Source organism: Nelumbo lutea, chromosome 2 (genome assembly GCF_056320005.1).
Source record: "Nelumbo lutea isolate HS-2025 chromosome 2, American lotus-T2T, whole genome shotgun sequence".
NCBI lineage: Eukaryota > Viridiplantae > Streptophyta > Magnoliopsida > Proteales > Nelumbonaceae > Nelumbo > Nelumbo lutea.
The window spans coordinates 83,411,814-83,433,642 of record NC_142685.1 but is presented as its reverse complement, the minus strand read 5'-3'; the positions used below and the strand labels follow the sequence as shown (position 1 = coordinate 83,433,642).

Genomic DNA, 21,829 nt, shown 5'->3' with positions numbered 1-21,829 from the left:
TACTTGGACTGGATGGCGAACATAGTAATGGTCAAGAAGGCCAATGAGAAGTGGTGAATCTGCATCGACTTCACTGACCTGATCAAGGCCTGTCCAAAAGATAGCTTCTCCCTATCGAGGATCGACGAACTCGTCGATGCAACGGTAGTGTATGGACTCTTGAGCTTCATGGACGTGTTTTAGGGCTACAACCAGATTCAAATGCATCTAGACGATTTGGAGAAGACTGCATTCGACACTGACCGGGGACTTTACTTCTACAGAGTAATGCCCTTTGGCCTAAAGAGCATCGATGCTACCTATCAACAGCTAGTGAATCAAGTTTTCAAAGACCAACTCAACCGCAACGTGGAGGCATACGTAGATGACATGCTAGTGAAAATCAAGAAGGTCGAGCAACATTTAGCCGATCTCAAGGAAGTCTTCGGCACCCTTAGGAAATACCGAATGAAGCTGAACGCGATGAAATGTGCCTTCAGGGTCGGCTTCGACAAACTCCTTGGGTTCATGGTCGCACAAAGGGGGATTGAAGCCAATCCAAAGAAGATCAAGGCCATCCTCGACATGTAATCACCCTAAACCAACAAAGATGTGCAGCGCCATATCGGACGAGGTGGTCAGCTCGGTCTTGGTGAAAGTAGAAGATCAGACACAAAGACCGATCTACTACACCAGCAAAGTCCTCACCAGTGCTGAAACTCAGTATTCAAATCTAGAGAAGGTCACCCTGGCTTTAGTCACCTCGTCCAGGTGCTTACCGACCAACCTCTCAAGCAAGTCCTGTAGAGGTCGGAAAAATCTGGCCAGCTAGTCAAGCGGAGTGTGGAACTAAGTGAGTTCGACATCAACTATGCATCTTGGCCCACCATTAATGATTAGGCCTTGGTTTACTTCCTGGCCAAATGCACATTCTCGGCACAAGACCCAGATGCAACACCCTCTGTCTGGACCCTTCATGTGGATGGTTCAACCAACCAACAAGGTAGTGGAGCTAGGATCACCCTCCTCGGTCCGACAACACCGTGCTATAGCATGCCCTTAGGTTCGAGTACAAAGCGTCAAACAACAAAGCTGAGTACAAAGCTTTGGTCACCGGACTTCGACTCGCCGTAGACCTCAATGCTCAACGAGTCAAAGCGTTTAGTGATTCCTAGTTGGTGGTCAACCAAATCCTTGACCACTTTGAAGCAAGGACATCGACAATGGTGAGTTACCTACAAAAGGTGCAAGAGCATGTCCAACGGCACAAACACTTCACCATTTAGCAGATCCCTTGAGTCAAGAACATACGAGCCGATGCACTCTCAAAACTCGCTAGCTCACCACACACGGACCTCGACCCCACAATCCGGATGGATACCCAAGCGCAGCCCAACACCTCAGAGACAACCTTGCTCATCCTCCCTTTTCATCAAGGACAATCGTGGATGAACCCTATAGTTCAATATCTACAGGATGGTACATTGCCAGCAGACCGAACCAAAGCAAAAAGGCTCATACATAGGTCAGCCCAGTATTGCCTTATCCAAGGAGAACTCTACTTCTGGTCACACACACTCCCCTACCTGAGGTGTCTCCCCCTAGTCGAGGCCAACTACATCCTTAGGGAGATACACGAGGGTATCTGTGGAGATCACCTCAATGCTCAAACCTTGGCACACAAGGTACTTTGGCAATGTTACTTTTGGCCGACCATGAAGCAGGATGCAACCCAGCTTGTCAAGAAGTGCGACCACTGTCAAAGGCACTCCAACCTTCACCACCAGCCAACAACTCCTCTGACACCCATCACAAGTCTGTGGCCTTTGCCTAGTGAGGAATGGACATCGAAGGACCTTTCCCTACCGCGGTCGGGCAAAAGAAGTTCCTCCTCATCGTAGTAGAGTATTTCATCAGGTGGGTAGAAGCCGAAGACCTAGCACGTTTCACCATACAGAATGCCTAGAATTTCTTCTAGCAGAAAATCGTGTGCCGGTTTGGCATTCCTTGGGTCCTCATCCCCGAAAATGGCACTCAGTTCACCGATCGGAAGTTCGAAGTCTTCTGCGTTGAGCTGAAGATAGATCGTCGGACTACGGCCGTTCACCAACCTCATAGCAACGGACAGACTGAAGTGACAAACTGAACCCTACTACACGACTTGAAGACCAGACTTGACAAGGCTAAGGGAAGATGGGTTGAAGAACTGCCGAGCATTCTCTAGGGGTGCAGGACCACATTGTGGACAACTACCGGAGAGACACCATTCAGCCTAGCATACGGGACCGAAGGCATGATCCCTGTGGAAATCAGCTCCCCAACTCTCCGGACCGAGTTCTACAATGACAAGCAGAACAGTGAAGACCTCTATTGAGATCTCGACCCAGTGGAGGAAGTACGTGGCCGAGCATACCTCAGAATGGCAGCACAATAGCACTAGATGGGTAAGTACTATGACACTAAAGTTCGAAGAAGAGAGTTCAAGACAAGTGATCTCATCCTTCACAAAATCATAGTACCCACGCCTGGAGAAGGAAGGGTCAGACCAAACTGGTAAGGACTGTATCGAGTAACCAGAAACCTCGGACAAAGCACCTACAAGTTGGAAGATCTCAATGGGAAGAAAATGCTGAGAAGTTGGAACACTAGAAACTTGAGAATGTACTACCAATTGTTCGGATCATTAAAGACTTTATTTTCACAAACAACTGTTTAGCACACATCGCACAACACATACCACCCAGCTGAATTCTTGTGGTTTTGGTGCTTGTTCACCACATTCACTCGTCATTGCACACATGTCCGCACCTCGACAGTGCATAGCCGACCAAGTTGACTAGCAGACTCGACTGACCTACAACGGCCAAGCCCAAAGTAGGAACAATAACCCCCCCCTCCAAAGGCTAGAGGGCGGCCATTGAAATCCGCACACCAAGTTGACGAACCGTTAGAGCAATGCCAGCCAAGAAACACGACTAGCCCAGAAAGAGTGCATGGCTCCCTAAGTCCAGGTGTCACTGAGCATTCCCCCTGACGATGAGGGATCAAAAGCATCTTGGCCAACAAAAAGCCGAAGACTAGGACATCAAGATCTTGGCCACTCTGGGCCTCAGACAGAATATGATCGAAGCTTATGACTGATCCTCTTGTTTATGTTCAACAAAATAAAGGGAGAAAGAGGAAATAAAAACACACAACTTGGAATATTTTTTTTTCCATTAATTGATTGAAGTCGTTTACATGTCAAAAGGCTCAGCATATCGAGTCATTTACATTTACACGTCAAAATACTTACATCTATTACTATACAATTCATGGAACAACATCTACATATAATGAGCATTTGAAGCCAACAATGTGTGATATCGAGCTTAGTTTGTTGTCCTCTCTCAGTGAAGAATACAAATATGTGACAGTGGGACAAGACGAGAAGATGGACTGGGAACAAAAGCAGCAGTGTTGGACAAACACTTCAACCCTCGGTAGGGTGCTCCTCGATAGCAATGTCCTCCTTGCCAGGCGTAGGAGGATAAAACGGGTCAAGACTCTCGGCTACCTCGTAAAGGCGCCACAGTGTCCAAAGGCGGTCGACTAGGCCGACCACCGAGCAAGCACTCTGTACAGAAAAACCAAAGGTTAGCATGACAAAGGAAAAACCAATAGAAGCAAGCAACCAAGGAAAGTAGACTTACCGCTATAATTTATTGAAAAGCCATGCTCTCCAAGGAACCACTCATTGAGCCAGCGACCTCGTATGCCCGAACATGTTGCTCGGGTATGCCCTTCGTTTTGAGCCCATTACTGGGTCGGACCTACCACTATGACATGTAGACGTCGGTGGTTCCGTTCTCCGACACGTTTTCCCTCGGTGGCAAGGAGTGGCCGGCCTGAACTCCCTCCTTCGGGTTGACCACCACCACTTCTTCCTCAGTCTGCCTCAACCTTTTTGGCTGCCGAGGCGTATGCTCCACAGACCTCTATTGTGGATCAACAACTTGGGGCTGTGTGCCCTGGGCCCTTCCAGACCATGCCCTCTCTGCCGCGACCCTCATATGGCGAGCTACCTCATTGCTGCTAGCCATCTCAACACCTGCACAAAACAAACACCGAGTTAGTCACCAAGTAAAAAAGCTCGAAAATAAAGGAGAGACCAGAAAGAGTTGCATGACACAAAGACCAAACTCACTCACCAGCCTGGTGCGGATTAAAATTTAGAAGGATGTGCACTCCACCACGTTGATCCTCTCAATCAACCTAGTTGATGCCTTCTCCTCCTCAGTGAGCTTAGTTGCGCTCGGTGCCTTCACTCTAGTCCTTAGCTCTTTTAGCCCGGTAAATTACATCAGCCTTTAGGACAGCGCACGAAGAAGAACCTCCCCTTCTAGAGCTTCACAGAAGATGGGGCCTCGACAAGCACTTTGTTACGTTGTCAAGCTAAAAAGTAATAATACCCAAGCTGATGATGCTTCAGTTATAGGAAATAGACGAACATCGGCAAGGTAATCTCTAAGCTGTGGACTGAATAGTAACATAGAAGGCTCACTATGTACCTAAAGGAGTTTGACATCAATTGGATAGGTAGGACCTGGAACCACCTGAACATGTTGGTGATCCCCTCACTTAAAGAAAACCTCAGCCTAGCTATCAGGATATGCTTGTATACACAAACCTCGCCTGGCCGAGCCTAGGTGGCTTTCTCACCAATGTTCGGACACCTCAGTTCATACTCTTCAGGTATGCAATACAAGGCCCTAATTCGGGCCAAGTCCCTAGGAGTTAGACAACACAGAGTGGTTACAAATCGACTGCCAGCCCTTGGAGGGAGTTCGCCCCCCTCCTCAGACACTACTTCGAGCTCGGACCTCGGCCTCCCAGATTATGGTTCCTTCCGGCTCAATGATCTCAGTCTCAAACTCATCAGCCTTGGCCCCTTAGTCGTTGGCCTCACGAACAACGAGTGTAGTAGCCTCGATGAGAGACCTCGACTCAAATTCATTGCTTGACGAAGCAAAGGAAGAGGATGAGCAGGAAGAGCCAGATGACAAAGAAAACATCTTACTAAAGACTAATTCTTGTCGAGTTCTATGAGGACTCCCTTTGCAAATGACAAGTGAAAATGCTCTTTACTACCCTTTTATAGGACCCTCAACGTCCTAGATCAAGGCAGACCAACAACATAGATCATACATTGCCCTCTGATAGCTTGGGAAGACAAAACAATGCCATCGCTCTTTGATAACTCTGCATTTTGATGCCTTAAGGACATCAATTCAGGTGTATTTTCGGCCTTAAAAAGTCAAAATGTGTTTTTTCCCAGTTAAAATCAATTATGTGACATCTGAGGGTCTTTGTGCAAATTATGTAGAAAAGTAGGAAGTTTCTAGGCTGAAATGCAGTTTTTGGGAAGTTGGTGTGAAGTCCAACTGGGAGAGGGGGTGTTTTTGTAAAGAACACTAACCAGAGGGCGTCTCCTATTTGCTAAACCCAGGTGGTGCCCATCCTATTGTATTACCATGCTCCCCTCTCCTTAGCAAACACTAGGGAGCCTTTTTTAACCCAATCTTTTCACTCTTAGCAAACCCTAGCTGCCCTAGGTGTTTAATCTCCACCCTCCACATCCTTTAATCTCAACCACTCATTTTAGGGCTCTTCTTTATAGCTTTTAAACCCTAGGGTGCCATCCTCACCATTCTGCTCCCCACCATTAAATCTCAAGCACTCCATCTTATATTTCAACCATTCAATTTAGGGCACCACCTATTATTTTAATCTTAACCCTTCAATCCTAAATGTTATAATCTACACCCTCCATTTCCGAGCTATCAAATCTTAGACCTACATAATATTGGGCGCCCTCTCCTTTTATTTTTCAGTAATAGGATCACCCCAAAACCATCTTAGCCATCCATTAGAAACCCTAGAGCGTCCCTGACTTTACTAAATCCTAGTTGCCACCCCCATCTTTCTCCCTATTCCTAGTTGTGTCCACCATTCGTAATAAAAGGGTCCCAGGGGCCCGGTAAAAGGGGTTGGTCAATTCACCTAGTTAACAAAGTTAAGGTTTCTTGAGGAGTTCAAGGGTTGTACAAGGTGAGGACGCCCAGATCTTGTCAGGAGGGGTTCCTACAATCTATTCAACCATTCTGCAACTACCACCACTGGATATGATCAACCATTCTTTTGTTTTCTTTATTTTCTTTTTTGTTATTTTTATTTTTGCAATCTTTTAGATTTAATTCTTGTTTGTTTCTCTGTTTTGCAGATATGGATTCGTTCGGTTCAAGGCTAAGGTGTCTCGAGGGGTTCGAGGGTTGTAGAATGGACAGACGCCTGGTTCTTGTCAAGAGGGGTTTTTGCAAGCAGTTTGGTCGATCTGTAGCTATAACCACTAAAATGGGATTTTGGATCATTTATTTATTTATTTATTTTATTTCCTTTGTTGATTTTCATAATTTATTAAATTCCGATTTTTATTTATTGTCTTGTTTAAATTTGAAACATTTAATTTCAGCAATAATGGATTTTATTTTCGTATTTTCTGCCATTCCCGATTGCATTATTTTGCCCGGATGTAAGTATATATTAATTTTTCACTTGTTTCATTGTGGGTACAACTCATTCTCACCCAATTACTACGTTAGTAGTTGTTTGAGAAACAATAAAAATGATAAATGTTTAAATTGGTGTTCCAGAGTGTTTAACGATGTGCTTCCGGACACACCACCCTCCGCACGCACGTGCCCTCGGGAAACGAAACGACGCTCCTTTTGCCTCATCTCGGAAACGGTTCGGAGGCTAAACTGATCGATTCACTCAAACCGGCTATACCCGGGTCATCCAACTCAGAAAAATACACTTTAAATACTTCCTCAGCTTTGGAACTAGGGGCATGGTGTATGGGTTATGGTTGAGTTGGCCCTCAGGTGCCACGTGTCTCCTCTGCGACCATCTTATATCTTTGGCCACGTTGGCACCACCTATATAGATAAGGAGGATAGCTTCGTCGGGGATCGAGACTTATCTCGAACACCTTGGTGGACAACCTCATCCCGACGACCCTAGAAGCTTCATCCGAAATTGACACGGATCCTCGGCTATAAGTAGGTTACCCCTGCTTGAGGTAAGAGACTTTTGATTCTTCAAACTTCATATTGTTACTCTGCCTCTGCTCGGACTGGCACATTTCTCTCAGCTTCTCAGCTCGACCACCTACTTTCCTTGACTGACTTGAATGCAAGAGTGCTTACTTGAGAAACAACTCCTCATACCTCTGATCACTTTCTTATTTCAGATCTTACAAAATAGTTTCGTTGTTCCACCTCGGCTTCCCAACTGATAGGATTATTTTTTTATAGGAAATTTGATTCACATTCAAACTCGAGCCGAGCCAAACTTAAACATATAACCTTTTGAGCTGAACCGAATTTAAATTTAAATTGAACTTAAACCTCATGGATTTTTGGTGAAATTAACTTGAATAGCCAAACTATTCAACTGAGCGATAACCCACCCCTGCATGATCTGAGGTTCCTATACCCCCGGATACACTCCCATTTCTGAATATACTTTAACCCGTTACAAGAATAATCCCTCCACATTCTTAAAATTCTCTTACAACCTCTAAAGTTACCTTTTAATTTGGCATTTTCCGATTTCAAAATATGGGAAAAACTTTGGCCGTTGGGGGCCGAGAATGGGAATGCCACGTTGCCATGAAAATGGGTAAAATAGTAATTATCCTTATTTCCTTTTGACAAAACATTAACAGCATAGGCTGTTGGTTTCCGACAGCCAAAATTATCCCCAAAATATTGTCCATTCTCACTTCCCAGAAATAACTTCAACCCAGTTACTCAACAGCCGAAAACCATGCTACATCGGTTAGGGTAATGCATGGACCAACTCCAAAAGCCATGCTTTGGTTCGTCCGCAAAAGAGAGAATTCAGCAAACAGATTTGAATTGGAATCCCCTGCACTTGTTCCTGGAATTTTTCAACGTATGTCAAATATTGAGTGGAAGTGTAGGAGACTAGTGCAGAGATTCCAACTCAAAGAGACAGCCCAGCAAAGCAAGGTGGCTTGCCTTTGTAGCCCACTCCTTGTCGAATGTCTCCTCTCATCTCATTGGTCTCAATATCTGATTCCTTTGCCCTTATTTTCAACCGCCATATATAACTCTCTCCCCATAAAATCCGGAAAAAAGCAAGAAAAATAATCAATTTTTAATGCAAGGAATCAACAATAGTACCAATAATAAGTACCGAAAAGAATGCTAAACAAGATCCACCTCGAACATCCCTCCTTCCCTCTCCCGGTCTCAACCACTCTCTCTCTCCATTCTCTCCTGATACCATTCAATTCAATGTTTTTCTACGGAAATTGAACGAAACCCAGATAATAGAATATAGAATCAGAGATACGGAGATACCCAGAAGAGGTCCAGAAATTCCGACAATTGGTGTTGATTTTCATTTATGTTTAATTTATAAAGAAAAAAGAAATAATGAGAGAGGAGGAGTCAAACTGGTTTTCCAGGTGGGAGGAAGAGCTTCCATCTCCAGATGAGTTGATATCTCTTTCTCAGACCCTTATTACCCCTGATCTTGCCATTGCTTTTGACATCCGAAACCCTAACCCATCTTCACAACCTCCACCAACACCACCACCACCTCCTTCTTCTCAACCTCACTCGGTCGAGTTCGACTCGGGCGAGTTGGGTTCCGGTGCCGCTGGCGATGAACCGGCTCGGACCCTCAAGCGTCCACGCCTTGTGTGGACTCCTCAGCTCCATAAGCGGTTCGTGGATGCAGTGGCACATCTCGGGATCAAGAACGCTGTACCGAAGACGATAATGCAGTTGATGAGTGTTGATGGGTTGACTCGGGAGAACGTCGCAAGTCATCTCCAGAAGTACCGGCTTTACCTGAAGAGGATGCAAGGACTTTCCGGTAGTGGCGGTGGTGGTGTTGGGGCGGCGGGGTTACCTCCCGCTGATCCTGCGACGGATCATTTGTTTGCCAGTGCTCCTGTTCCGCCTCACTTCTTGCATCCAGCGCGGCCGGCATCTGATCACTTCTTGCCGTTTGTACCGGTCACGTTGCAACATCATCATCAGCAGCAGATGGCGGCAGCTGCCGTGGCCGCAGCGCATCAACAACACCAGCAGCAGCAACAGTTCCATCATAGGCAGGTGGGACATTTTGGGTCGCCACCGGGTGGTCAATTCGAGCATGGGTTTCTGACGCGGCAGCCGCAGCCGGTGCACAGGATGATGGCACCTATTCCGGGTCAACCGCCGGCTTATGTAGAGGATTTGGAATCAGCAACTGGAGGAGGAGGAGGGGGAGGGAGGAAGGTTCTTACTTTGTTCCCTACCGGGGATGATTGAATTTTGGTAATTGTTGCCTTCTCTCTACTTTATGCCCTGCATCCTTTGATTCAGTGTTTCGGTTGCATAAGGATTTGTGTTGGGAGAGGGTTTGTAGGAATTGGAGCCGATTGATTTCAGTTTGGATTAGGATCTTAGTTACTGTTGGTGTTGTTGGTAGTAATTTTAATGATGGTGGTAGATATTAGGGTGCGATGAAAGTCAAAATTCCCTATCCAGATCCAGTAATTGATTGTATTCTGCCTTTGTTGGTTGCAGAACCCGTTCCAGTTCTAGGTGCTTTCTAGTGATTATTATTGTAAGTGGCTAGTGCCAATCCAGTTGTTCTTGGTAGTTTAGAATCTCATAAAATGTAATCAAATTGGTGGTACTGGTTATTGTACTCATTGCTATGGTGACTGATATTGGCCATAATGTCACTTTAGGTATGGGTAATAATTGGCATTAATAATGGTGTTATTGTTTTTAGGTTGGTGAGTTTTTCAGCGAGTGGTTGTCTGTGCTATTATTTGTTAAACACGTTGACTTTTGGGCGTCTCTGCTGTTTGGTGGTGTCAGTACAAGTACTGCTGTCTTGGAATTGGTCTTCTTAATGATGGAGAAGCTGGTGATAAATGTGTCAAGGGCAATTTTCCAAGCATTGAGCTCGTGGGTAGATACTGATGATGGATAGCGCAATCTATTTCTTATAGAGGCTTCAGAAAGAGGGTGGTATCCTTGTCCAAAGCATTTTCTACATAGTTTATGGGACATTCCCAGGTAGCTTTTATTTGTAGGTTAATTTTTCTTTTGTTTCTTAATTTGTTGTGTGTAGAGCAGAGGAATTTGAACCATGGAATTGTGTCTTCGTGCTGTAAATTCTTTGGTTTGATGTCAGTAGGAGATCCCAATATTAAGGGGAGCTTGTCAGAAAATTCTGATGTTATTAGAATATTAAATGTATAAGAATGATAAAATAAGTCCCATTTATCTGAACTGGATGATATTCAATACTCTTTCTGTTTCTCTTGTGTTGTTGTGTATATTTCCTTCATGAATTATAAAATGAAGTCAATGGGAATTTCGTTTTCTATCACTTGTGAATGAGCAAGGCCATTACTCAATGTTGCTCCCAGCTCTCTGGGTCTGGGGTCTTGGGACAGGGTAGACTGGATACAGTCCTAACCTTTGGCATTTTTTTTTTCGCACAAAGTGGCCACTCTCAAATAGCCACATGTTGATCCTAGTCTCAATTACTTTTTCTTTTCTTATTTTTTTTTTTAACATAACTATTGATCTAGGACCGCTGGATTACCTGTATGGAGTTTTTCATTTTTCCCCTTTTGACAAGTAGTTGTAATTTGTAATGACAACAAACATAAACAACAAGAAAGATGGTGCCAGCAACAATAACAATAATAGCAGTAGCAACAACAACAACAACAACAGAAGTGGTAATTCAGTCTTCTACAAGAATCTTCTCTAAGAAAGAAATTATGGGGGGAGCAGAGAGACAGTGTTTCTAAACAGGCTAGACCCAAGTTAAGGTTCTCCAAATGTGGCAAAGAAGAGAAAAATTGAGTAAAAGAGTAGTGAATTATCCATGAATCTCCAAGCTTGACTGTACTCATCAAGAGTTGTAACCTTGTTTTATGACTGCAAATTATCTTATATGCATCATAATGTAGTAATTATTCTGGGAAAAACCAAAGATCCAGATTTGGGCCAAAATCTTCTAAAAAACAAGAGGATTCTGCTGTGCGCTCAACATCATTCATGGACCTCATTGTAGCAGCTGGGTGCATGAAGAAGTTTCTGTAGATATAGCTTTATTAGATCCACTTAACCTTCTTTAGCTATATGATCGGTCAAATCTCCTCTTTTGGAAACTTCAAAGGAAATAAATTCTACTTTGAGATGCCAGCAGGTAATAATCTTAGTTAATCACCGAGTTTACTATTGAATTGTTTTATGGGTTATTTCATATTTAGTTTAGTTAGGATTGTACTTACTTTAATTTAGATTGTAGGAATTATTCAGGGATTTAAAAGATGTTAGAAGATGTTTAACGTTTTATTTATTTAATTATTCTTAGGGGTTGTTTGAATAGCTGAAGTGGGTTAACTGAATGACTTATTGCTTTATCTTTTAGTAAGTCATTAAGTAGGTTCCTTAATGGCTGGATATCATGTTAGATTGATTACTATACCCCTAAATGTATTACTATATGACTATTTTATCCACTAGAGGATAAAGTATGAGTCATTCAGTTTTGCGTCTTTAACTGTTATCAAATGGGTCCTTAGAAGTCAATATATTCTGTTCTTATAAGCATATTTCATCCTGAGTCTATAGATAGATTGAAGCTTTTGTAACGAAACTAGGGAATGAATTACATTTTTATGAACAATTTTGATTCATTTTTTTTTCTTTATGCAGACTTCAGACATTTGTGAAGGTGCAGACTTTTACTTAATCTACAGATCTATTTCAAATCTGATATGGCTTTGTTCCTACACATGAGATAAAGCATTTCTATATTGTGAATTTTATCCTACATCGAGCTTAGTTCTTCTACCCACAAGATGCCGTCCACACCCTACCCACAAGATAATACAGCCGTACATTGGGAGTGTCTCCCAACATGTATGCTGTCATTCATGGGGAGATATTCCTGATGTGCAGCTGCAATGCCTTGTGGGCAGAGCATGGGTAGCATCTTGGGGGAAACATATCCAGATTCTCCTATATCAGGTATGGGGAAATTTAGTATTTCTTCATCCATTCTCATTCAACCAATTAGGTTTTTCTTTTTATTTGATGGATATATCCATTTTTCTCAATGATCCAGAATTCTTTAGAAATTGTAATTTATCCTCACAAGGTTTGATCATAGGTTATCCCTGTAGAACATGGTGTTCCATTTAGAAAGTCTTTAATTTAATTTTGTAACTCATTTCTGATGCCTGATTCCATAGGAACTCATTTCTGTCCCAATACCGGTTTTCACTACCGTACCTCCAGCCTGCTACCCTCCTATATATTTGTATCACAACCAAATCTCCTAAGTTAGTTTTAAAATAGCACTTTTTTCATTAGAACTCCCAAGTCCTCTTTTGTCTCTTTGTGTACACACATAAAGTAGCTTCACCAGATTTAGGTGCATTTTTCTTCAGAAATGCTTCAAGTTTTTTCTTAGATGGTTCATGGTTGTAGAGTTATTATAGTTTTTTTGTAATTCCAATAAAAACTTGGAAACCTCAATAACACACGCAGGATAATAAATAGATACAAAGAATTAGAAGTCTTTTATGGTTGATAGGCTGGGCATGAATCTTGTGTTCATGGCTTAGAGATACATAAGCTATTTGTTTGAGTTACTATATGAAATCCTTCTACTCTGATAATAAAAACAACTAAAGCATCTGGAAGAGATCCAGCAGTTATTTTGGGTAAGAGAAGGGAACCTCTTTCACTCAGGGGAAGCTTATTATCACAATACAAATTATAATTATTATAATCCTTAATAAAGTTTTTTTTTCCTTTTTGATAAGTAACCATCACATTTATTAATAAATTAATAAAATACAGAGTTTCTATCCCAGCATACCCCAGTACAAGTAATTCCTAATAATCCCTTGTTATGCTGAAGTGCCAGCTAGTCTATTTGCTGATCCATACACCCAAAGAACATCTACCACTATAGCCTTCATCGACATCATAATCATCCATTGTATTTTTGTAAATCGAAGGAGTCAACTCTTGGCTCTTCAACCATTGCACCACCACTTTGGGATTTCCTTCTAATATCATGTTTTGAAGGTTGTAATTCTTAGCCACCTTAGGGCCTTGTACAACTGTGGTAATTTCTGCCATTATGGAATTCCCTTGGCCAATAGGGCCTTGCACAACTTGTGAGCGGGGCTGCTCATCGTGTAAAAACTTTGAGATCATTCAAACCCTTTTTATTGACAATTTTGTGAGAAACTGAAGATTAATAGAAAGCTCTTCATCAACCAAGCTTTCAATTTCATCTCATTGGTCACCTCCTCAAGGGGACTTGCTAAAATGAATTTTGATTGAACCCCAGGAATCTCTGAAAGCTCCCTACTCCAGAGGTAATGAATTACCTTAATTGCAACTATCAAAATTTATTTTTAGCAAGTCCCCTTGAGGAGGTGACCAATGAGATGAAATTGAAAGCTTGGCTGATAAAGAGCTTGCTATTAATCTTCAGTTTCTCACAAAATTGTTAGTAAAAAGGCTTTGAATGATCTTACAGTCTTTACCCAATGAGTGGCCCTACTTGTGATTAGTTATGATGCCATCTCTAGTTCTTAATTCATTACCCAATAACCTTCCATTTGTTACTTATCAAAAAAAAAAAAAACACGAGACAAAAAAACTTGCATTTCTTTCTTTCTATATTGTCAAATGTGACTGGCTCACTGCTCTCATGCATTTCCATACAACTCTTGCTCTTCTAGTGTGGATGCTGATAAAATTAGGTTAAAATAGCCCACTCATGGTTGAAGGAGGTGTCCACCTGTAGCAAACAAATCAAGTAACCACCCCAAAGTTCTCACCACAAAAGGATAGGAGATTAGTAAATGGTAGGTATGGTTGTCAAGACACCTAGGCAATAAGGTGCACATGGATGTTTGCCTTGCTTAATTGCCTACCTATTGAAGGGATGAGAGATCCATAATATAGATGGCCGAACCCTATAGGTGGGTTGGGCGAAATTTCAAAAATCTCTCTCCCATGTGGGAATCACATTCCCTATTTTAGAAAACTACATTTTCAAGAATCAATCTTAAACCTAAACCAGACCAGATCTGAAACCAAAAGGGAGTGGAGGGATATACCTGATACGAAGTAGTAATAACCTCCAATGAAGGTGTTTACGCCCAAGGAAAGATCCAAAGACTGTTTCCACCGAAGATGACATGGTGCAGGATGAAGCAGAATCAGCAGGATGGTTCTTCAGCAAGAACCGAATTCTTTAGCAAGAATCTGATGGAGGGTTAGTGAGCACGACTTCAGATTACCTTTTCTGCCAAAAGGTAATATCAAGAACTTTTCTTGACCGCACCCACAGGTGGAGATCGAACTGGTATGGTGGCAAGAGCAGGAGAGGGAGACAGTGCAGTCAAACTGCGTTGTCTCTTTCTGGAATTTAGTAGTCAGTTAGATGACTTCTGATGTGTACTGAGGGTTCGCGTTGCTCTCCTATTTATAGCCTTAACGAGAGGTTCTCCTAATCCCATTAGGAGTTTCCTAATCCAAATCTTGTATTTGGATCTGGACTCTCTTTAAGAGATAAGGATAATCCCTTATCTTTTCTATAGATAAAGATCAGTCCTCCTAATCTAATTAGGAGTTTCCTGATCCAAATTTTGATTTGGATCTGGACTCTCTGAGTGGACAGGGATAATCCCTTATCCTATTTGCTGATCTAAATCCCAGAACCACCATCTTTTAATTAATCTTATTAAGCCAGTTCAAATTGGGCTTTAGGCCCATTAAGTCCATCTGCTCACTTAGCCTCCTAACTGCTGCCCAGTTGGTTATCCTTGTATGGTGTGGGACCCAAACATTGATCTACACATCAACCACATGGGTTCAGCCCAGCCTCTATTACAAGGCTTGGACGAATTCACTGTGGGAGACAATGAACCCGTGAGTCCATCACCATGGGCTCTTAATGGGCCCAACATTTATACTAAATGGTCATTGGGTCAAGCCACCTTATGAAGGTCCAAGGACTATGGTCTTATGTGAGATTAGCCCATCAGGTATATAAGCCCTAAATGGTCTTACACTTAACCTCTCAGTCCATAATGATCAAACACTGCCCGACAAGAGATGACCTCTCCCTCGGCTGCAAGGTACAGTGCTGCACTTTCTACTCACATGGATCCCGGGAATTAAAACATTTTGCAAACATTTCAAAACCATAATATATATATGCATATCTCTATATAAATATATTTTGCGAAAACAAATTTCAACGATTGAAATCAACTACCGGCAGTTTTGGTTTCCATCAGAGAGAGTGCATCCCCGATCATTCACTTTGTCCGATAAAGGGGCTGATCCTATCACTATGATTACCCACTCAGATGAATTCTCGGGCTGTCTCAACATACCCAGGTTTTGATCCCCTCTAAGGATCTCACTAATTGGCATATCAAAGACAGTCCAATCCGACACCTAGTGTAGTATCATAATCGAGTCTAGGGGTCAGGTGTAACATTCCAGTTTTGCCCATCTATTTCCAAGGTCCAGGGCAATACTAGAATTCTGGTCCGGTTTAGGATCTCAAGAAAACCCACACTGCATGTACCTCAGGTCTCACCCGGGCAGCTGAGACAAGCAACTCCAACCAACTTGGCGGCACATCAGTGTTAGCCTTGGCAGGATAAATCTCCCCAGATCTATCCAACGGCTGGGAAGATTCTAAACTAACACGAGTCTCATATGTGTCAAGTTTAAGGTTATTACACAAAAACACACCATAATAACATGAATCAAATATGTACTTTATTCATTTACATTAAATGTCATAATGTACATCATTCTGATTGGAGCTAAGGGTATACACTGTCTAACACCTATGTTGTACAAGCCATAATGAAACACTTTTATATTCTTTGTTTTTTGATATTTTAATAATTAAATAGATATTATCAAACTAAAATATTAATTGTGTGGGTTTATGTACTAGTTTCCTTTTATTATTTTCTTATTTGTTAAGGTTCAATCAACATACATGCTGTTGTATGCTGTTTTGAACCCTCAAAGACTTAAAAACCTGAATCAATAAGTAGGTAAGAACTTAAAATTCTGTCCAGTAAACACATTTTAGATCCTCTTCCCCCTCCTTCCCACCCCTTTTCTCCTTTTCCTAGGCAAATATAGGGGCTCAACCCCTATATTTTTTGAATTTTCTTTCCTTTCTTCTTTTTCTTCTCATAAATAATGTTTATTTTCTATGTTTTAACATGAAGCTTATACTTTTTTTATGAAGTTTATAGATGATTATCAAGGAAAGATGGTTGATGGTTGCTATGGAACCTAGGGAATTACTGTAGAATTCATGGTTTTTATGTAAAAAAATTCCATTCAATAGGTGACCAAGCGACAAGGTAGTGAAGGCACCCCCCTATATTGCCCAACTTTGCTTGGTGCCTTGTAAACTATGATGGTGGGCATCTTCCTCATGTGCAAAACATAAGATGCGTGTCTGGGGAGATAAACACCAACACTTCTTTTCCTGTAACGATTTTCACAAGTTTTAATTTTTCAAGCGATAAACTTCCCAACAAGAGGCTCTCACCTTATGTGGTGCCAATCGACTCCAAATTTCATTGATAGAAAAAGGTTGAGAGGTGGAGATGAAGAGGAAAGCAATCCATCCAAGAAAGAACTACAAGAGAAGTTCCATAATAGAAAGGGTCCAAATTCTCCCATCAGCCTATAAGGCTAAGTGTGGTGGTCTCCTTGAAGGATGAAGAAAGGCCGAGGGATATCAGGTAGGAAAGGTGAGTATGGGTCTCCGAATTGATGGAGTCGTCTCTTGGTTACAGTTTATTCCCCCTTTTTATAAGTGTAGATCTTGATGCCCTAAGGGGAAGGTTCCAAAACGAGTTTGATTCCCATTTGGAAAGGAAACCATGATTTGATGTTGGTTGTTAGGAAGACACCACTGGGGGATCGCCATGTGTCGAGCGAGTTCTTCCTTGGACGAAGTTTCCTTTCGTCCAAGGATTCTCACGTCACACGTGTGCTCCTTCCCTTTATGGGTCTCCCGTGTTGACGTGGCGAGAATGCCGTCAGAACTAATTCGACATGTTCACTGAATTTGTTGGATGTCTTGTCATGAGCGTCTTTGACTTGCTACAACTGTGAGGTGGCTCTTTGGTCTATTGCACGTCCATGATGGCTTTGAGCTCATTGCAGGCTTGTGATGGGCTATAGGCTCATCGAAAGCCTATGATGGGCTATGGACTTATCACAAGCGTGGTTTTGATGCCTTCATCGCCTTCACCGGTATAGGGAAACACGTATACCGGTGAGAAACATGTATAGGGAAACACGTATGCCTTCATCGCCTTCATCGCCCCCCTACTTATTGGTGAGAATACTCTTATCAATAAGCGTTCCTATGGTCGGTGCGATTTCTTTACTCCTTTTATCGCATGTTCTGTCATCAGCTAGGGCATTATGGCTGATGTGGGGGAGGTGACTTTTGGAGTTGGGCGTTGCATGCAGGTTTCTGGTGGTTATAGCTTAGGTTGGGGTGTTTGATTTGTTGCTTTTGTTTGATAGTACATTGGTTGGGTACCAGAGGTGTAAGTGAATTCTTTTCTTATTATTCGTCAGTTATAGGGGTCAAATTTTGGGCTTGGTTTGGGGGCAAGGCTGCTAATGGTGCGTCTGTTTTGGAGCGCTTTGTGTGTCAGGGAGGGTTGGTTTTTGTAGGGTTGTTATTAGCCCCCGGTTTCTTGATAGGAATCATTTTGTTAAGGTACAATCCCTTCGTGCATGGCTAGATTTGATGTTATTTTAATTTTGTTAGCCCCCCTGTGTCTTGGCAAAATGCTTTCTATTGAGAAACACTTCTCAATGCTTGTGCGGTTAACTCGTGTGATTAGTGATTGCCGAGTAATTATTCCAGCCACCCTATGTCTAAAGGGATGGTTGGTGGTTTGGGAGTTTTTGTTAGGACATGGTACTGATCAAGTTCCTTCCTTCTTGCCTAATTGGGGATAATTATCGCGGTGCAGTGTATGGCGCATCAGGGAGGTGGACACAACTGAAATGTTATCGGAGTATGAATATGCCAAAGCTACTGACTTCGGGAAGGGTTTTTGGCCTCCCATGCCAGTGTCGAGGGGGGAGAGCGGCATATTCGATGCTGTGGAAGGAAATGAAATGCTGTGTTTGTATGGTCGTCAGAAACACGGTGTTGCCTTTAGGTGTTCTGCACCACGGACTGACGATTCCAAATCCTCTTTTCATTCTTGAAAATCTATGTACTGTTGGTTGCTGCACAGTGCCGGGCTCTTGAGGTTCGTCGATTGTTTCGTGCATCTTCCAGGTAGGGAAGGGGTGGATTATATGTGGCCCCTCCTGTCGCATTGGTGTTGCCGGATGCATACGTTTGTTGGCGCATTCGGAAAATTTGGTATTACCGTGGAAGACATGGTTGCTTTACTTGCTTTGCTGTTGGTTGGTGCCATTTCAGCCCACCATTTGCAGTATGCCGAGTCTATTCCCAGCATGTTGTCAGATCTTCACGCAGAGTTGGGCGTAGAGATAGACGTTTTCAAGGCGCAAGTGGATGCGGCAACCGCTCGCGGGAAGTGGCCCCTTGAAGCATGAGTGAGCTATTGGTTTGAGAGCAAGAGTGTGTCAGATGTCATGGTTAGGAAAGCAAACAGGCAATGCCATCTTGCCGCATTTATTCTCTATTTTGCATCACAATTTCTATTCCTTGGGAACCCTGATTATGGTTTCCGCATCGTGTTGGCCCCACTTGTAGTCCTGGCAGCCGGTGGTCATCAGCTTCCCCTGGCTTCCATGTTCTTGGGGTACCTTTATGAGCAGATGGACAACATGGTCCATTAGATTATGGATCCAAGTTGCAGGCGTCGTACGTCCTATGTTTTTGCCCCATTCTTATTCATGTTCATCTATGAACGTTTCCCCTTGAGTGTGACTCCTCGGCGCTTATATCCGTTGTTTATCAGCATGGCGATGTTGGACAGAGAGGATATTGAGGATATGCCATTGAATGTATGTCGTGGGAAGCAGTGGCTTAATGCCAAATGGGACAAGGGGTTTGGCATCGGTGAAATAGAGGCAGGATTTGTCTCTTCGTAGAGTTTTGTAGCTTGTCCTTATGCTCGACATGTTCGCCATGCTATGCCCTTCTGTATAGGGATAAGTGTGCTTGAGGGCGGTGATCAGCAATGCATCGTAGGCGTCGATAATCCTGTTGCTCACAGTGCTCATTTCATCTTGTGGCATGGTGTTGCGTATTTGGACTGCTTTGGTGAGGCACAAATGATTGTGTGTTGCCCTAACTACCTCCTTCATCAGTTTGGGTATGACAGTATAGATTCGCAATTTTTGCGGTCTGACGGGGAGGATGTTTTTTGGCAATGCCACAACGGGTTTGCCTTTCCGGGTGTCACACGTTTTCCTTTGGCTGGCTTTAGATGTGTGGAGGTGTGTAGTTCCGTCTGCCTGGGTTACTTATGTGCGTTTCTCGGTGGCCTTTGGATGTTTATGGTGATGGAGCCCCAACTGTGACATGTGATGGTCCCGCCGCCAGGTCCTGCATCCGAACAAGTTGGAGGGGGACCTTTCTGGTGCTTGTGGCCTTGTGGGTGTGCCAGCGGCCTAAGTTGTTTTGGAGGGGCAGGGTTGTCCAAGCGTTGATGCTAAGGGTAAGCAGCCCGCAGTCGAGGAGGGGGAGAGCAGTCATACCCCTATTAGTAAGAAGTGTAGGACGGCGAGGAGAGTCCATCCCTATCTATCATTAGTTGTGGGTGCTGAAGGTGACTTAGCGGCGGCACTGAACGTGGAGGCGCCCCAGGCTAAGGTGCAGGACTCTACTGATCAGGCTAGTGTGGAGAGGGTCTCGGCTGAGGTTAAGGTTCAAAGTATCGATACGATACGCGTATTGGCAGTATCATATTGGTATTTAGAAACACATGAAACTCTTTTTTTTTAGGTTTTTTTTCAAATTTTGGTTTTTTTGGAAAGCTAAAAGTAAGCTTTTTTTATTTAAAAAAGATGGGGTTTCAAAAGATACGATACAATACGCCCCGTATGATACGCCTGATACAGGGTGTATTGTATCGATACTTAAAACCATGGCTGAGGTCTCTTGTGAGGAGGTTGTGCAGGTGGCTACCATGGTTGGGTGTCCTAATTTGGGAGTTAGTGTGGAGTCTACACAATCGGCAGGGGATGTCGTGCCGTTGGCTGCAATTATAATGGTCCCTGTCGCGGGTGGACGGGTTGAAAAAATAGCTCCTCGTGTTTGGAGGAAGGAACCAAAGTCGTCTGGATTGGTAAGCTTCTGCCATTGTTATGTTTTTTCATATCGACTTTGTTTATTTGTTAAATATTATTTCTGATCGTGATTGTTTATTTGTATTCTTTTGTCTTGAAGAGAATGGAAGTGGAGGATGAATATCCTAACTTCATAGGCCCGCGCTTCATGACCGTATTAGCTGCGATGAGGTATATTTGTTTTTATGGATATTGTTGTTTTTGTCTACTATTGAATATTATGACCTTTTCTGCTGTTGTAGGTTTCTTTTGCGGCGGAGCTGAGCGCTCTCTACCCTGAGACTGTAGAAGGGAGTGCACTGGGCAATGATGTTGATGCAGTTCCTTCTCTAGTGGAGGTCTCTGATGAAAAACACGTACGAGAAGGTGACTCTGTCACAGAGGCCATGAAGCCCACCGATGCTTCGGAGGAGGCTGTTGTTGTTGGTGACTTTGCAGAGGTAGATGCTCCTGGCTTGGTACAAGGGTGAGTGCAGTCGCTGCATGGGGATTCGGCAGTTCGGGATAGTGGTCATATGTGGCGATGGGGGCTGTGGTGGGTTTTCGTCCAGTGGAGGTCGATGAGCTGGACCCACAGCCTGGTGACTTGGATTTTACTGCTGAATTCGAGATAGTGCGCCAAGAGTTGACACTGTTATGAGAAGGAAGATATGGTGCCTATTGGGTTTGCGGTGTCTGATCCTTTCGTTGTTCAAGAAGTTCGCAGATGAGAGCAGTTCATCGTGTCCCGCAATCTTGCAGGTACTGTGTCGTTAGTTATTCAGAAGGGGTGGTTGCCTTCTGTTGAATTTCTACATGTGGTTATGAGTGCCTCCTTGTGGCTGGTTTAATGAACTCTATTATGTCACAGTCCATGGAGTCATTGTCATGGTCTTTGTTTGCTCGGTGACAATGAAGACATGTGTTTCATCCGGTGACAATGAAGACATTTGTGGAGTAATTGAAGATGTGTTTCATTCGCTACGATGGGCTTTAGGATGCAGTGTGTTGAAGAGTGAGTGATTCGCATGGCTCATGTGTTCTGTAAGACTGGTCATAAGGAGTCCAACCCATTGTCTTCCAAGAGCCTAGATGAGCTCCGCAAGTGGTTGGAGGTTGTGGATACCTGCATTTTGAAGACTGAGAAGATAACAACTCTTCTTGATGAATCCGCTTGTCAACAGAAGGTGTTATAGCGGGAAGAGTGTTTGGAGATTGTCGAGATTCAGGAACAAAGGGCAAGTTTAAAGGTGATCACCGAGATGCGTGATGAGTGGTTTAGTGAATAGATGATTTGTATCCGGTAGTTTGGTATTGTATCACTTTTGCAATGTAAATGTTCAACTATTAGTACTACTTAATGAAAGCAACATTTTTCTCATGTGGACCGTCTTTCTCTCTTGTTACTTTGT

General features: G+C 43.1%; 1 pseudogene across 4 annotated transcripts; it reads left to right on the top strand.

The window, feature by feature from the left end:
- The first annotated feature begins 7,939 nt into the window (after positions 1–7,939).
- Positions 7,940–21,798, top strand: LOC148871655 (transcription factor MYBC1 pseudogene; annotated as a pseudogene). Of its 4 annotated transcripts, XR_016107947.1 has the most exons (5): positions 9,381–9,666; positions 9,838–11,274; positions 20,270–20,437; positions 20,539–20,609; positions 20,681–21,798. The product of XR_016107947.1 is annotated as a transcription factor MYBC1 pseudogene, transcript variant X3 (transcript). The 4 variants fall into 4 exon arrangements; XR_016107948.1 differs by lacking the exons at positions 9,381–9,666; positions 9,838–11,274 and having other exon boundaries at positions 11,293–20,437; positions 20,681–21,179; positions 21,289–21,798; XR_016107946.1 differs by lacking the exons at positions 20,270–20,437; positions 20,539–20,609; positions 20,681–21,798 and adding an exon at positions 8,192–9,374 and having other exon boundaries at positions 9,627–9,666; positions 9,838–10,343.
- Positions 21,799–21,829: the final 31 nt, after the last annotated feature.